Genomic DNA, 17446 nt, shown 5'->3' with positions numbered 1-17446 from the left:
GAGTCCGCAGCTCTGCTATCAGGGGTCCCAAAACCCACGCCAGAGGTGCAAGGGCAATGCTCTGCCCAGGGAGTACAGGCAGGAGCCAGGACAGTGTGAGCTCTGCATCTGATTAAATCAATTAAATCTTGCTCCTCAGCAGCTGGTGCCCAGTGAAATGCAGCCCCAGCCCGGCATTTCACCTCGCTGGTTTTTGAACACCGCAGCAATTGGAGTGAGTGTGCACTATGTGTCTGGCTGGACCAGCCCTTCCCAGGCAAACTCTCCATGGTTCCAAGCCTGTGGCCAGGTAACACACAGCTAAAACAGTCCCTTCAGCCTGGTGTCAGGGACAGCAGCAGAGAACAGCCTTCAGCTGGTGTGTGGTGTGGGGCAGTGACAGGATGGCACCAGGGGAAAGCTCCAGCAGCTGTGCAAGTTAAGCTGTCAGGAGAGGACTGATCCTGCCACCTGTGCACACAGGAATGCCTGTGGGGCTGGAATATGCACCTTGGAGATGACAACCTGTCACCCATTCTAGCCTTGGAGATGGTCTGCTGGCAATGCAGACAGAGATGCCATTCATTAGAGTTAAACCTGTTAATGGTGGACACCCCAAGGCACCATTCCCTACCAAAAAAAAAAAAAAGCACCAAAAAAAAGCTCTATACACACACAACTGCACTGTGTTTTAGCTTTTACACAATAACTAAATCCCAGTTCCCAGGATTCAGTATTCTGTATCAGCAATAATGACTAAAACTATTGAAAGTCATTAGAGAACTTGCTAATCAGTCTCTTAATTGAGGCTATCTGTTTTGCTTTACACAGAGACAAATTAAGCAGGTTAAAGCAGCTCCCAGCAAACATCTGTTGAAGCAATTCAAAATTAATGACAAATAAAACTGAGTTCCCTTTGTGGTTGATTTTTCTCCCAACTGTACCTATAAGCATGCTGTCATGACTTGTCAATTCAAAACAACTTTGCAGCACATTCCCATCCCCTCACAATATCTGGGAATCACAAAATCATTTAGGTTGGAACAGCCCTATCGGTCCCCCAAGTCCAACCATCCCCAGCACTGCCACGGCCAGCACTAACCACATGCCCAAGAGCCATCCACAGGGCTTTTAAATCCCTCCAGGCATGGGGACTCCACCACTACCCTAGGCAGCTGTGCCAGGGCTGGGCAGCCCGTTCCAGGAAGGAATTTCCCCAAAATCCACCCTGAGCTCCCCTGGCCCAGCATGGGACCATTCCCTCTCCTCCTGTCCCTGTTCCTGGAGCAGAGCCCGACCCCCCGGCTGTCCCCTCCTGGCAGGAGCTGTGCAGAGCCAGAAGGTTCCCCCTCCATGGGTCAGGGCTGGAGAGAGACATCAGGGTGTGGAGCCCTAACCCACAGCTTTGGGAGCTGTGTCCCAGTGGCACCAGTGGCAGGGGATCCTTCCCTCTGCAGCCCGGGGCTGCACACCTGTGCCACACGTGCTGCAGGTGGCTGGGCAGCCCCAGCTGCTCCCTGCACGGGCAGCAGCAGCCAGGCAGGTGCTGCACCAGCACTTGCCAGCTGGAGAGCAGTGGCCAACAACTTGTTGAAGGAAAAGCAGTAAAATCCCAGAACTAGGTCCAGCAAGAAAGCACAAGGAGCCAAGGGCAGTGCTCAAACACTAATTGGGACCTTGGAGAGCTGACTGCAGCACGCCATCCGAGCAGGCCTGAGCGGCATTTTGGAGCAAGGTGCGCTCACACCGCGGGCAGCAGCCAAGGCTCGCCCCGTGCCCCACAGCCCGGCCCCTGTGCTGGCTGCTCCCACACCGACCCCTGCCCGGGGGCAGTGTTCCAGATGTCAGTGCATAGAGCGGCTCCTTGACACTGACGGACAAGTTGGCACAGAGCTGTTTTTCTCTCTGAGGGATCTGCAGAGAGCTCTGCCCATGGAGCTGGCTCCTGACAAAGGGCCCGGGGTGTTCATCTGCTTGCTCGCTGCTTACTTTGCTCATTAAAATCTTTGCTCCCCATACCTGCACAGCCATGGCAGCACAGCACCGAGTCCCACACGCCTCAGGGCAACAGCTCCTCTGACAGCAAGGAACTCACACCAAGGGCACCAAGATCAGAGACCCTCTGCAGCAGCCTCTCTGTCCGGCAGACAGCAGCATTAACAGCTTCCCAGCCCAGGAGAGAAATCTCCTCCCCAGCCCCAGCCCTGGACTCGTGGCAGCTCTCCTTTCTCAGCTGGCAGCGTTGCCTTTCCCCCAGCTCCAAGCACAGCGTGCACAGCTTGGGCTGAGCCTCCAGCCGGGGATGGACAGCTCACCTGGGAGCTCACTCCTGGTGTCCATAGTGGCTGTACTGAAAAGCCTGGCTTTTAGGGGTGTCTGAGTAAAGCCTTGCCTGTAACTCCTCAGATGGATTTTCAAACTAGACAGATGCCCAGTGTAAATAGAGGTTGATGAAAACATTTATATTAGAAAGAGTCAAATATATTTCCAGAAAAAGTAAGCCTTGGGAAAATCCCAGTGAGCACCTGGCCACACCCCTAGGAGCCCATCACCTTTTACATCATGTCTGTCAGGGACAAAAGCTATCTGCCTTTCCTTATCACACTGGTACAAAAGCCCAGCTAGAACTGCACAGAAGAGGGTGAGGGAGAAGATGCACTGCAAGCTGACTGCTTTAGTGAACAGCCCATGGAGCTGGCAGGTCCTGGAGCCCTGGCTGCCCACCCACAGCCCCTCTGGAGCCTGCAGCACCGGGGTGGGAGCAGCCAGGCACTGAGCGTGGGGCAAGCCCCGGGTGCAGCCAGAGCTCCCCTCCACCAGATGAGGTGTCCACACCGTACACAGGCTGGTAAATTGGGAATCTTATGCTTGGTTATTGCTGAAATGAGGTCATTCACATGTCCTGAATTCAAATTATGGAATTCTGGCATTTACATTCTAACAACGGTTTTCCCCTCCCTTCCATGTTTTACATGTGCAGATGGTTCTGACACATGCTACCCAACGCTTTTTTGTGGATGTAGGTTTTTGAGTTGGTTTTTTTTTTTTCTCCTTTGCAAACCAGAAAGCTGCTATAGGAAACCTAATGGATGAATTGTCTGTTCTCCAACTTAATGGAGCTGGTGCCAAGTTTCCAAGCAAGAGCCATCAGGAAGCTTTCAACCATGATGTTCAAGGCAGAGCTTTTACATATGAAGTGGAACAGAAATCTCAGCGCTGTCCTAGTCCAGCAGGGAAGGGGAGGCTGTGGCACAGCTGGCAGCAGTGGCACAGCATCACCTCACTGCTTGGCAGAGCAGGAGTCGGAAGCCTGAGCTGCAGCTGTGCAGAAGCATGGCAGCAAGGGGAGGAGAGCTGTCCTGGGGAGCACACTCAGAGCTCCCTTTAACTGCACATCCTTGAGTGAACCAGCAGCAGAGACGCTGGGCACACCAGCTGGCACAGCCCCATCCCAGGGCTGCTGCTCACACTGGGCATTTTCACCAGAGACCTCCCAGGTGAAGGTGCTGCTAGCACCTTCTAACCAGGAGTACTGCCTTCAGTTAGTGTCTTACCTCAACAAACACAGCAACTCACAAGAGGAGGGTTCCCCAAAGCAGCCTCAGCACTTACCAACCACACCAGGAAAGTTCCAGCAGCCTCCTGCAAGCACGCCCTGGAGCTCAAACCAGGAGCTGAGCTCACCCTGCCTTCTCCTGGGAGAAGAGAGGGTAACTCCTGGGAAACGGGTTTATCCCAGTTCTGTCACTGCTCTGGGGGTTGGCCCAAAGTCACTGACATCTGGGTGACGGTGGGGGTGGCAGTGACCAAGGGCACAGGTGATTAAGGTGTGGCTTCCTACAGAGACAGGCAGAGCAAACCCCGGGGTTCTGCTGCAAAGTGCTCTGAGCACCCAAACCTCGGGCTGAAAACAGGCCAGGAAAGGTGATCTGCAGGCTCCACTCACAGACAGGAGTCCAGGCAAGAAAGAGGGAAACACCTTTTGCTTTTCTTTTGTTCTACCACCAGCAGTGCCAGACTGAATTCATGCTGCAGTTGTGTCATCTCCCTCCTCCCAGGTGTGAGCAGGTGATTCACTGCCCTCAAACACATCTCAGCCACGTCCTGCACAGCTAAGACGTACCATTTCCTACTGCAGAAACCTGCTTGGGCATATCAAATGGACCTAAATAAGAAGACAAAACCACTTAGATACTAGAAATTCCCCAGCTGGACTCTGTGCTGTGTCTTATTACAGCCTCCATGTCTGGAGAGTTTTGTATTATCATATTTCATAGAATATTGGATAAAGGTGACAGCAGGAGAAACAGTAAGGAAAATGATAATAACCTCAGGAAAAAAAAAAACCATATTATTGATCATAAAACAGAGACTGTTACAGATTTAAAATGAAAGTTTGGTTTCATTTCTCATGTTCTCCAGTCTCACAGGTCCCAAACAGAGTCTCTGTTTGAGTATTTGAAATATTTGATGGTTAGGTTTTCAAGAAAAAGATGAGAAGTCTTAGCTCCAAGTTGATCCAAGACATATTCTTTTACCTTCACAATGAAAGTGCACAAGATGGAAACAGCCTGGCTGAGCAGGTCCCAGCACAACACAGCAATCATCCTGCCTCCCACAGAATGGGAAGAGGGCTTCTGCTCCTTTTGCCGTCTCATTGGAAGGATGGGGCTGACATGATCTGCCTGTAACCACTACTTTTGATGGCTAAAAAAAGTTAATTAGAACTTCTGAAACAATGAGACATCCAATTTTTCAAATATGATTCATCCTGCATCTGCACAAGTCTCCTGAGGGTCATTTTCATAGTAAATTAATCTCTCTAATGTCAGGCTGAAGTTATCAGCAGTGACACCATGGCCACAGTGGTGGCAGCAGCAGTGGCCATGCTGCAGAGATGTGGGGGTGATGCTGATGATATTGAGTCTGACAACACAAAAAATTAGCTTAAAATTAAAATAGCTGAAATGGCACCAATTGCAGCAGAGGCTTTTTCAGCCCCTGGCCATGTCTCTGGACACAAGCTCAGTTCCTTCATCCTTCCATCTGGAACAGATGGGGATAACAGCACTGGGCTGTCCTGCAGCACCCCAGAGGTGCTGTGGAAAGTGCTGGAGACAGGGACAAAACCCCCAGTTCCTGCTGCTCCCAGCTGTGGGGACAGGAGCTGCAATGACTGTTCCTAGAACCTTCCAGGGGCAGAGGGGATGAGGGGGTACCCGACCGGCCGACCCTGGACCAGCAGCGGCCACAAGTGGCCCTGCCTTCCCACGCCCAGCCACGGGGGAACACGCCCCGCTGCTGCTGAATTAAACACCACTTTCTGTCGCTTGCCTTCCAGCACTGAATATTGCATCTGGAGCTCCTGAGCTGTGTTCGACAGGGAGATTTCAGCAGCCACGACATGCACTGGGAGCTGGGTAAATAAACTACAGCGAGTGGCTGTTCTAACTCCTCAACAGCCTTTGCCTCGGAGACCACCGCTCTCTTTTGTGGAGCTCTAAGCCATTCCCTGAATACATCCTGGAAAAAAATTTGTCTGATGACTACTTGAAAGCAAGTCAGATAATAGTTCATATTTTTCTTGGCAAGATGAACTTTATAACTGGGTTCTAGCAAATACACTCTGGGATTTATACCCTCATTTCATATGCCATCAAAAATCTACAATATTTGACCAAATTTTTCTTTTTTGGCAAGCACTCTTGCCAGGAAGTTCATTAGCCAAGATTTGCAAAACTGGAGGAAAAAATCAATGTTAGCACAGGCAGAGCAAATTTATTTACTGATTAATTCAGGGATTGCTCCAATTGTCACTGGCAATACACAGGATGTGCAACTGTTGAATCTCAAAGTGTCGCTCACAAACCAGGCTGAAACCATGGCCAGAATGGAATTTCATTAAGCACAGGGAGGCATTTTGCTTAAAAATCCAATATTAACCCTCACTTTAAAGAAAGTAACAGTTTAAAATAAGACATTTGTTTTCGGTTTTAATTTTCTGGCAGCCTGGGCCCCTTCCCAGTTCCTGCCGCTCCCTCCGGCAGTGGCACAGGCTCCCTCCAGCACCCTCACGGTGCACCTTGGCTGGAGAGGTGGGACTCGCTGGCAGCCCAGCAGGGCCCTGAGCTCCTGCTTCACCTGCCCAGTCAGTCACCCGTGCCCCTGGCACAGAGCCTGGGCTGGCACTGTGTCCTGGGGCAGTGGGGATCCCTCCCAGCCCGCTGCTGCTGCTATGAGCCCAGCAAGCCGGGGAGCGGAGCAGGGTGTCGGGGCTCCCCTTGCAGCTGTTTGTTTCATGGGCATCTGCTGGGAGGTTGGCAACGCCATCAGAGCCTCTCCTCCACCCACCCGGTGGGAAAGAGTGATGCCAGCAAGGGAGGGGAGCTCCAGCATCGTGGCCATGCACTGCATTCATAGAACCCAGGCAGGAAGGGGAGGCCGATTGAAATCCTGCAGATGAGCAGTGGATACACCATGCCAGTGCTATGCCATGGCAGTGCTGGGTGCTGTCTGGGGAGGGAAATCCTGTCCCATCCACACTGCTGGAATGGTCCCAGCTGCACTGACAACTTCAAAATGGGTTTAAATCCTTGAGGCTAAATGGGTTGTGCATTTGGTGCGCAGGGGTCCCAGATGAAGCAGCACAGAAGGGAGCGGTTCTCCTTCTGACCTGTGTCCAAGGCCAGGATGGCAGGGCTAAAAGCAACTCAGTCTAATGGAAGGTGTCCTGCCCACAGCAGGGGGGTGGAATGAGGTGAAATTTAATGTCCCTTCCAATCCAAACCAGTCTGTGATTCTATCATTCCATGAACCAGAGACATCCAGGCAGCTGTGCCAACAGTCCTCCAAGGGTGACCGAGCACTCGGTGCCATGTCACAGCATTAACCATGCCTGAGACAGACACACGCCCACCAGAGCCTGAGAGCAGCCCCACCAACCACCACCACCCTCCTCCTGTAATTACAAAACAAACTATGCAACAAAATAAATGAGGTTGGTAATTTGTTATCGTTCTGCTGCTCCAGCAGCATGCCGAGGGTTGTAAATTAGGTGCTGTATTAAAAATGACAGAATCACTGTGAGTTCTGCACAGAGAGGGGGATTTCACCGAGGTGTTTGTGCATCTCAGCATTTGCACACAGCAACAGCACAGAGGGAAACAGCAACACAGAAACACTGAGAGGCCACGATGCTGCTTAATAATGCACAAGAACAGAAATCAGAGGGGGAATTATGTGGGTGTAGTGTGTGTTGCAGCAGGGTCCTGAGAGCGGCAGCAAGGCAGGAAGATGAGGGGAGGTGGCACCAGGTCCCCAGGCAGTGGGCATCCTGAGAAAGCCACATCCCCACAGGGATCCCTCCTGAGCTGCACTGCTGCTCCTGCAGGAGCAATTCTGAGCTGTCCTCAAACAGGTGCATCACCTCTCTGAATGCCTCCTGCCACCCTGGCCCAAGAACAGACGGAGGAAGTCAGAGCCATCACCTGTGCAGCACCCTGGGGAGCAGAGCACACCAAGGGCAGCAGTAGCACAGCAAAAGGGAACACAGGGACAAAATCCTGGCAGGTCAGGATGATGCCAGGACTGCAGAGCAATGCAGCCAGAACAATCCAATGAGCCTGGAAAGCAGCAACTCAACTGCTGTCTGTCTGAAACACAGAGAGCAGCAGCTCAGACACTGCTTGTTTATGACCCTTTGCACTTCCCAAAGTGCAGACAGGGGTGATCCCACTCTGAGGCAGGTTTAACCTCCCTCCCTCCCCCTGTTCTGCCGAGCACACAGCCCTGTACGGATTATTGAGCTCCTCATTTGCCACGCACTCCTGGGCAATGGCAACCTGTGTGCTGAGAGGACAACCTGCCGATTACTCAATTTCCATGTGCATTATTAACGTGGCACATCGAGTACACACACATCAACAGCCCACAGAAAACCCTGTTTGCTTCAGACTCACACATTATGCAAAGAAAAGAAATTACTACAAAGAGGGCTTCCCCCCATTTGTTAGCAGATTCAATTACTGGGCCACTTAACCTGTTTTAATGTTCATCTCCTTCTTGCTCCACATGAAAGCTTTATTGCCAGCACTACAATCATATAAATATAAGCTAAAGCCTGAGCCTGCTGAAGAGTTTTGGTTTCAGAGCTGAAGTAGAGGAGCACAGCAAGAGTTACTGAATGGGAAGGAAGTCGGCATGCACCGAGCTGTGGGTGGATACATCTCTGTTGCCATTGCAGGGACAAATTAACCCCTGGGTTTAATTAAAGGTGAAAAGTTTGGTTTAGCTCTCCTGATGCCAGCACGACACAGTCAGGCTTAGCGAGGCCCCTGTCCCCCAGCATGCGCAGACAGCTTGGAAAGAGAGTCTATCTTTGTCTGTATTTGCCTCTATCAGTCACACATACCCAAATGGTTGGTAGAAAATACAGCCACATCTAATTTCTTTCCAGGAATCAAACAGATGCTCTCATTCAGGCACTGTGCTGATTCCTCAGCAAGAAGCAAGGCTGCACTGAAGGACCTAGTGCCCCAGCCCTGCAGCCCTAGCGTGGCTGACAAACACCTCTGGCTGCCAGGCTCACCAGGCACTGCTGCCCGCCACTGCTGGGGCTCCACAGGGACAGGTCAGGCCCGGGCTGGCTCCCTTGGCAGGTCTGGAAATTAAACACATCAGGCCTCAGCAGCTCCTTGACCACACTGTTTTGGAATGGCCACTACGGCTTGGTCATAAAACATAAGACACAAAACAAATGTATGTGAAAACTTTAGGAAGCTCATAAAGTAGCACCAAAACTTCAGTCTGACTCTGTGACTTTCATGATGTTCCTTGAGACTTCATTCTTCCGAAGATTTCAATAGGTGTTCAATAAAGTGCCCTCAAGGGAAGCAGGCAGGAGGGAGCTGAGAGACACAGCTACCTTTGGACATGTGAAACACAGCTGGCACACGGGATTGTTCGGGTGTGTCATGTCAGTCCTGCCAGATCAGAGCAGCACACCGAGTCCCAGCTGTGCAGACCAGCCCTGCTCCCAAGGATGCTCTGAGCAAGAATGCGCTCCAGAAGCTGCCTCAGCCTAACAAGGTACCATGGGCTCAGCTGAAACACAGCCCTCACAAAATACATGAAAACTTTTCCCTGAATTTGTAAAGGGATGTCCATTTAATTAGACACAGAGCTGCCATCATGATTTAGTAGAACAATTCATATAAAATCAATATTTTCAGTAGGCTTACTCAATCACACTCTATCTTTACATATGTAGAAAAGAAAGATCTACTTATTTGTTCAACACTTCACTTTTCAAAGAGTAACATAATAAGTGAATTGATAAGTAGTGAAAGCATTAACTGTCATATAAAGATTATTACTCTGGTGCTGGGTCACACAATTAAATTTAATGTTTGTTTCTCTGTCTCTGTGCAAGACGATAATATTTCCCTTGTGAATATCTAAGCGGTGACTGATAACATAAGGACAACTGCTCTGGGTGGCCAATGCAATTCATTACTAAACATGCATGTCATTAAAGCTAAATTTTGCAATTACCTTAAATGACCTCAAATGCTAAGGAATAAGGTAATATTTAGGTGTGATTGCAATAAACATGCATAAAACTATCCCCAAATCAGGTCACCTGGTTTTATTTTTATTAAAATAAAAAAGAAAAATCAGAGCTCATTTGAATAATACTGAGATGTAAAGCTGCATTAATTTTTTGTTGTGTGTTCTGTGATGGACGGTAATGGAGGTGTGATTACATCCAGAGATATGAATTTATAGCTCTCATTTCTGGATAATACAGCCAGGAACACATTAATAACAACTGAGGATCAATCAAAACCAGAAATGCTTTCTGAAAAAGGGGTAATTGAGAAACAGAAAGCTAGACACCTACAACAAATGGTTCTTGAGAGAGAGACATTATTTCTGAAATATGTTGACTGTTATCTAATGAAATAGAGGAAAACATCCTGGTGGCTGGACTCCCAGAACCCAGCCTGGCAGTTGTGCAGAAGTGCTCATTAGCCAGAGGAGCCGTGTGGGCTGGAGCAGCGTGTGGGCATTGCAGAGGAGCTCAGCGACTCAGGAACATCCACCCCTGGGAGACAACGAGCGCCTCTCAGAGGAGCAGAATTTGGAGACCTCAGGGCACCAAACACATCTAACACAGGTGGTTTCTCTCACTCACGGTGGAATGTCTGTGGAATACTTCACTCGCTGCTGGCTCAGGTGTCTGGGTGAAAGCATCAGACTCCAGCGGAGACAGCGATGATCACCCTGTTCCCTGCTTCACCAGCCTGTGTTACACCAACTCACACAAAAACTGTGTGATAGCCCTGACTGCAGCTGGGGCTAAGGAGAAATTAGGGAGGCCCTAACAATAGGAAGAAGCTGATCCAGCTCAAGTCAGCTCAGCTGTAATTGCACTCTGTGAATGAAAGTTGGGTTCTGTCATGCTGCCCCACGTGCCTGGTTCTCAGGGCTGCTGCCACATCCTGCAGGCACCAGGTCCTGGTGTAACACTATTCCTGTCTGGTTTTCCAGCCCAAGCTCTTCCTTCCCATTCATTTTCACCTCTGCATCCCTGCATACCCAGGCCTCACAGCAGCAAACCACCATTGCAGAGACAGCACTGCCACGCTTACTGAATCCATTGAATGCTTCCTTGATCACCTGAATTGTTGGTGATCCAAACTCATTTAATGTCCCCAGGAGATTCAGTTCATCAAGGTGGTACAATATGTGATCTACACAATGTGACTGGTACTGTTAAATTGACTACAAAGTAATTAGATGCTAATGTCACCACTGTGTCAAGACGACAAGAATGTCACCCTCTACCACATCTGTGTAATTTCTGAGTGACTGCAATGTCACCTTGGAGGTTGTGTAAGGAACCCTGATGACATGATTGCAGGGTTGCCCCATGCAGGGTGTGCTGCTCAGGCGTGAGCAGGCACCATGAGCGCTGCAGGGGTGGAAAACTGTCTCACCTAGCACAGCACAAAGCCTGCAGCCAAAGGTGAGGACATAAATTCTGGCCTCAAACATGTTAGTTATTGTCCCATGAAGAATGAGGACAAAACCTGAGATATTCTTCTACACTCCCTACTTAAACACCAAGGACACATAGAATTATAGAATCACTGGTTTGGGTTGAAAAGGGCCTTAAAGTTTATCCAGTTTCACGTCCTGCCGTGGCAGGGACATCTCCTGCGGTCCCAGGCTGCTCCAAGCCCTGTCCAGCCTGGCATTGGACGTTCCAGGGATCCAGGGGCAGCCACAGCTTTTCTTGGCAACTCAAGCTTTCTGAGCTCTCTCCCGGGCCAGACACCTGGATTTTTTCCAAGGTGGATTTGGCTGACTCTGGGAGTCCCATCTCCTCACACCTGCAGGTCTCCTCACCAGCTGCAGCCACAGCACCCCAGCACCAGCCAGCCCGACACAGCAGCAGCCCCTGCCAGTGCAAATGGGCAAAGCCCAGACAGCAGCAACACCTGGTGTGACAAGGAGAGGCTGCTCACAAGGAACTCCACGCTGTCAGCAAGGACTTCACGTGGCTGATTCCATCTCTGACTCCTCAGTGAAGCAGCTGCAATGAAAGGCTGCAATCAAAGATTTCAATGGCCTTTGCAGCATCTGGACCAAGACCAGCTCCTGTCCATGTGATCTAATGAGAGGGTAAATGAGAGTTCAGCACCCACCATGCATCCATACCTTCTGCTTTATAGGGTCTGATATGTAAAAATTGTTCTCTTCTCTACCACAAACCCGAAGTAATTTTAATCTCAGCTGGATCTTATCTGCTGTGATGTACCCATCAGCTCTTTGACACAGAAATCAGAGAAATTACTCGAAATAAAAGTAGACAGACATAATATGACAGAGGAAAGGGTTATCAATAAAATATTTTGAACTTTAAATGCACAAATATTCCAGAATTTCCTTCATGTTTTTTCTTTCTTTTCTTTTTTTTTTTTTTAATTAAACATACAAACATCATCAGGAGCCCCATGGCCTACAACAAAACCCATTCACACCTCCCCTGGCCTTGAATTTAATTGAGGAGTCAATATTGGGCATGGTCTTTTAATTAAACTCTGAAAAGTTTCTTAATTAAGGACATGTTAGAATGGACATGGGCACTTAGATGTGGAGACAATCTCTGTCTAACAAATCCATTTTCCTGTGATTTGTGAGATCTGGGCACATGCATCACCTCCACCTCCCCTCCAACACCTCTCCCTCCCCTCCAACACCTTCAGCTCCTGTCTAACACCTCCAGCTCCTGTCCAACACCTCCAGCTCCCCTCCAGCACCTCCAGCTCCTGTCCAACACCTCCAGCTCCTCTCCAACACCTCCAGCTCCTGTCCAACACCTCCAGCTCCCCTCCAGCACCTCCATCTCCTGTCCAGCACCTCCAGCTCCTGTCCAACACCTCCAGCTCCTCTCCAACACCTCTAGTTCCCCTCCAACAGCTCAGGCTCCCTGGGACCTGCCCTGTGCCCACAAACACCATTTATCCATGCATGTGACCAGTTAGGTACATAATTACCACTTTATATTCACTCTCAGCTGGAGCTTTTGAGTGCTGGGCATGTTCAGAGGCTTGACACTAAAACATGCAGAGCACTGCATTAAGGCATCAAAAAGGGTAACTCAAAAGTCATTGCCATGGCTACATGACAACTTATTTTGCAGTATAATATGTTCTATGAAATATGTATGATCCTATTCAATATATATCATTTGTTTTTAGCATTTCATGTCTGATAATGGCCTTTTCATGATAATCTTGGTTTTTTAATGAGTGTAATAATTAGACTCTTATAAATCAACAAGTTTCATGTTAAATATGCTGAAATCCTTTAAAAATATTTATTTTTCTCTGCACTTTCTCTTGCTCTTTTGCAGTGTCTGGAATATCTTTAGAGCCACATAAAATGTCTTCCAGGAGCCTCACTTCCTTCCCTGGCTGCCAAAGGCTCCTCGTGTCTTTTTCTTCTTCTTTTAAGGATATGATAAAGAAAAAAAAATTAAAAAAAAAAAAATCAAGCACCCAGTTTTTGCATCTAAAATGTAATTGGTAACATTCTTCATCTTTTTGCTAACCAGAAACCATTACAGGACTAAATCTTGGTGATGAACTTGTAAACAAGGGTCTTAGAACAGCAACACAACTCTGAAGTTGTTCCATACTGATCAGCTCCCAGCACTGCTGGCTCCTGGATGTCCAAACAACCAACAATAGCTCTTTGTAGACTTTGCTTTTTTCCTTTCATAGCCAGTATTAGGCAGCTTTGTAGTCTATAACTTCCCCATTCTTCAAAAACCCACGTCTTTCTGTCTTTCTTGGTGAAAAACATTTAGAGCTTTCAGTAAGGTCATGTATCCAGAAGGGAAACTCATGGTTCATTCGATCTTGCAGCGCCCCAGATTACACAGGGAGGTTTAATTATACATCTAACAGTTACTTACTCATTGTGACACAGCTTTGTTATACTTTTATTAAAGACAGGGATGGAAAAAGAGACAATTATTTGTAATTCTCTCGACTTTTTTCTACTTTTAAAGGGAAAGCTAGAATCTGTGAAGTGTTCCCACGGCTGCCCACTGACACACACCTGATCGCCTCTGTTGGTCACACAAGAGTCAAGATTAATTGTTTTTCAAATAAATAGGAAATACAGCAAGAAGTTTGAAATGAACAGCACTTTGCCTTGTGCCTTCCCTTCTGCCTGCACCCCTGGAGCCTGCCCTGCACACTCCTGACAGCAGGATGACCAGGAGACAGAAGGCACATTTCAGCCTGGCCCAAAATCAGCACATTTGGTCAATATATGTTCTAACATTTTAAATTATTAAAAACACAGTTAAAGCAATAATTATAGCAGATCCCTTCTATATAGTAGCAATGGAAGGAGAACATTGTCACAATTGCCCATGGCAACAACTTGAACAAAAATCGGTTAGAGGGGAAAAAACATAATTAGGATGAGACAGACATGCCTAATTTTGAAAGAAAGACAGTTTGTGCCTGATGCTTTAGAGAAATTGCTCCAGAAGAGCTCAGCGAGCCCTGGGCTTACCTGTCCCACACAGGACACAGCACACAGGCTCCAGTGGAGTTGCTTCCCTGGTTGACCAGGAGCACTGGCCAGTCCCAAAAGCAGAAGAAAACCTCTCTTCTTTCTCTGTTTCCTTCTCTGCCTTTGAAGAAAATGTTCCCAAAAGACATTTGTGCAACCAAATAGACAATAATGTATTTATAACAAATAAGTGCAACAGAAACAAAAGCGATGTATTAAAGGAAAAAAGTGCAGTATTGAAAAGGGAAAGTGCTGGGAATGAACAGAAAATAAGAATATTGATACTGCTGCCAGGAGCAGTACAAAATAATCATTCCTGTCTTCCTGCATCAGTGTCACTGTTCAGGGAGCACCTGGAGAATGCAAAGCCAGTTTTTGCTACGAACCCCTCATTTCCATACAAGTAGAAAGCCACAAGGCCAGACCTCAGTGGGTGCCAGGAGTCAGCCCTGTCAGTGTCCCCCCAGGCTGGGGCCAAGGTGGGTCCTGGGGCTGAACTGCAGCATGAGGCCACCACCCTCACCACAGCAACCCAAGGGGAGATCCTCAGGTGGCTTACATAGCAAAGAACAATCCCAAACATTTAAAAACAAACAAAAAAGGAAAAAAACACCAAAACCAAAAAACTAAACATTTCTCAGGTACATTTGCCATCAGGGAACTTGGATCCAATCCCATCAATCCTACTAAAAGTATCATCACTTTTAGTGTACAGCCTGGGTTACAGAACCTCATGTTCCCTGTCAGAACAAACCAGCCCCAGCCCCATCTTGCTCTATCGTGTTTCAGGCCCAAAAAACACACTACAGTCAGAAACAGACACTTTCTCCCACTCACTGAACACTCCACTGGAGTCTTTCCACTGAACTCCTCCACTCTGCTTCTCACCAGACATTTCTCAAAGACTAATTTACACTAGGAGCAATAGTTGTCAAATATTTGGTGATTATATCAAAAACAGAAACTTGTACACAACATTGTAAGGATAATACATTGGACTTCTGCAAGCATTTCCTCCATACTTTTTGAAGATTTTACTGTGGCGGGGTTGGGTTGGTTTTTTGAAAAAAAGACTGAATGTATGCTGCCATCTCCTGGACAGTACAACCTAATCTACCAACAGCTAAGTGTTTTTCTCAAAAAACCTTGAGAGGAAATTGATTTTACTTCCCTACAGTTCACAGAATCACAGACAGGTTTGGGTTGGGAAGGACCTTAAAGTTCATCCACTCCCCTCTGCTGCCCTGGCAGGGACACCTCCCGCTGTCCCAGGCTGTGTCCAGCCTGGCCTGGGCACTGCCAGGGATCCAGGGGCAGCCACAGCTGCTCTGGGCACCTGTGCCAGGGCTGCCCACCCTGCCAGGGAAGAATTTGTCCCTAATCTCCAATCTAAATCTCTCCTCTCCAGCTTAAAACCATTCCCCTGTGAACTATCACTATTTGCCAGCGTAAAAAGTCACTCTCCTGCTTTTCCTACGTTCCTTTAGAAACTGCCAGGGGCTCTGAGCTCTCCCTGGATCCTTCTCCTCTCCAGGGGAGCCCCCCAGCTCTGCCAGCCTGGCTCCAGAGGGGCTCCAGCCCTGCAGCATCTCCGGGGCCTCCTCTGGACCCTCCAGCAGCTCCAGGTCCTCCCTGTGCTGGGGATCCCGGAGCTGGGCACCGTGCTCCAGCAGCCCTTCGGTGCCAGAAAGGTGCCAGCTTGCCCACCCCAAGGAAGGGGGAAGGCAACCCAACACCCAACCCATAAAGTGACAGCACAGCTCAGCTTCAGACTGCTTGCATATAGGGAGAGAGGCTTTTTTTTCTGGGCTTTTAAAATTTATTTCTAGCAGGTATCAGTGTCTGTTTAATTCTAACATAGTGCCCCGTGGGACTCATTAGCAGTTTAACAAACTGTCCGGGTACAAACACACAGCAGATAAAAAGACAGAATCTTAAAATATTGTATGTACGCCTACAAAAATAATCTGGGTGAATGATGAAGGGTGTCAGGGAAGTGCTCAACCAAATCAAACATTGAAAACATTCCTGAGATGGGCTGTTTAAATATTAAAACCATACCCTGAACTTCTGCAAATGTCGAACAGGAGAAATGATGGAATGCTATTTTTCCTAATCTGTTTCCAACTGTAATTATGGACTCTATACTCCAGCTAAAAAGATCATTTATCTTCTGCTAAGCATTTCAATTGCTTTGTCTCCAATAAATTGCAGATATTACCTTTGACAGGTATCTAAGCCCAGCATAGACACAGCTGATGTGCCTAGAAAATATTTAACATTTTTCTTACATATGACTTTCATAAAATGTTTATAAAATGTTTCACTTCTACTTTTATGGAAGCTTTTTTATGAAATTATGTGTTGCTCAAAAAATACTTTCTTATATCCAGAAAGACTAATTGAGGGAGGGAAAAGTTATTTAGTGAATTGTATTCCCTTTTGTTAAAATACCACCAGTGTAACAATATTTATACTAATATACAGTAGTATACAAATAACAACACATGTAATTTATTTTTCCAAGAGCTGACCTGGCCACCAGCATGCAGTGGGGACATTTCCACTGTGACACAGATACACAGATAATTTATGCAAAGTAAACCCAAACCTAAGTAACTGCATATGTGAGAACTGGGAAACTAATCAAGTAGAGATGGCACTAATGAGTGTTGGCAGCCAGGAACAACAACTGTGCCGGGCATGGGGGTAGAGGGGAGAACTCATCCGTGGGAACAGAGCAGGGCCACGCTCTGCAGAGCCTGGGCACGGAGTCACAGCATCTGTGGGGCTGGAAAACACCTCCGGGATCACCGAGTGCCAGCTGTGCCCACCCTGTCCCCAGCCCAGAGCCCGAGTGCCACCTCCGGGGATGAGCACTCCAAACCCTCCCGGGCAGTTCCAAGGCCTGACCCCCCTTTCAGTGAAGAAATTCTTCCTGCACAGCACAACCCAGCACCACACCTGTTTGTTTTTGCCACCTGAACCATGTAGGCATTTCCTCCCATTTTTATGCAGCATTTGAATTCTAATTCTAAGAAAAATGACCAGTAAGAGCACAGATTCACTTATCAACATTTAATTCAACTTGATATTCACTGTTCTGGGTGGGATTATAGGAAATATGAGCTAAATCAGAGACTTTATTTTAGTAGTTATTTTTTGTTGCTATTGGAACCAGGCAAAGTTGAGCAGGGTCTGGTGTTACAGGTCCATCGCTGCTGAGAACAAGTAATTTCTTCCTGTGCCTCCGCAAGAGTTTAGATTACAAAAATTATATGAAATCTCAGCACTACCATAGTTATTCAGGGCTTGTGCATTTTCCATCTGAGGTGTTGGAGGGACTCTTCCACTGGAGGCTCTTTCACTG

The sequence above is a fragment of the Lonchura striata genome, chromosome 8 (assembly GCF_050655825.1).
Source record: "Lonchura striata isolate lonStrDom1 chromosome 8, ASM5065582v1, whole genome shotgun sequence".
Lineage (NCBI taxonomy): Eukaryota > Metazoa > Chordata > Aves > Passeriformes > Estrildidae > Lonchura > Lonchura striata.
Note: the sequence above shows the minus strand (reverse complement) of the source record.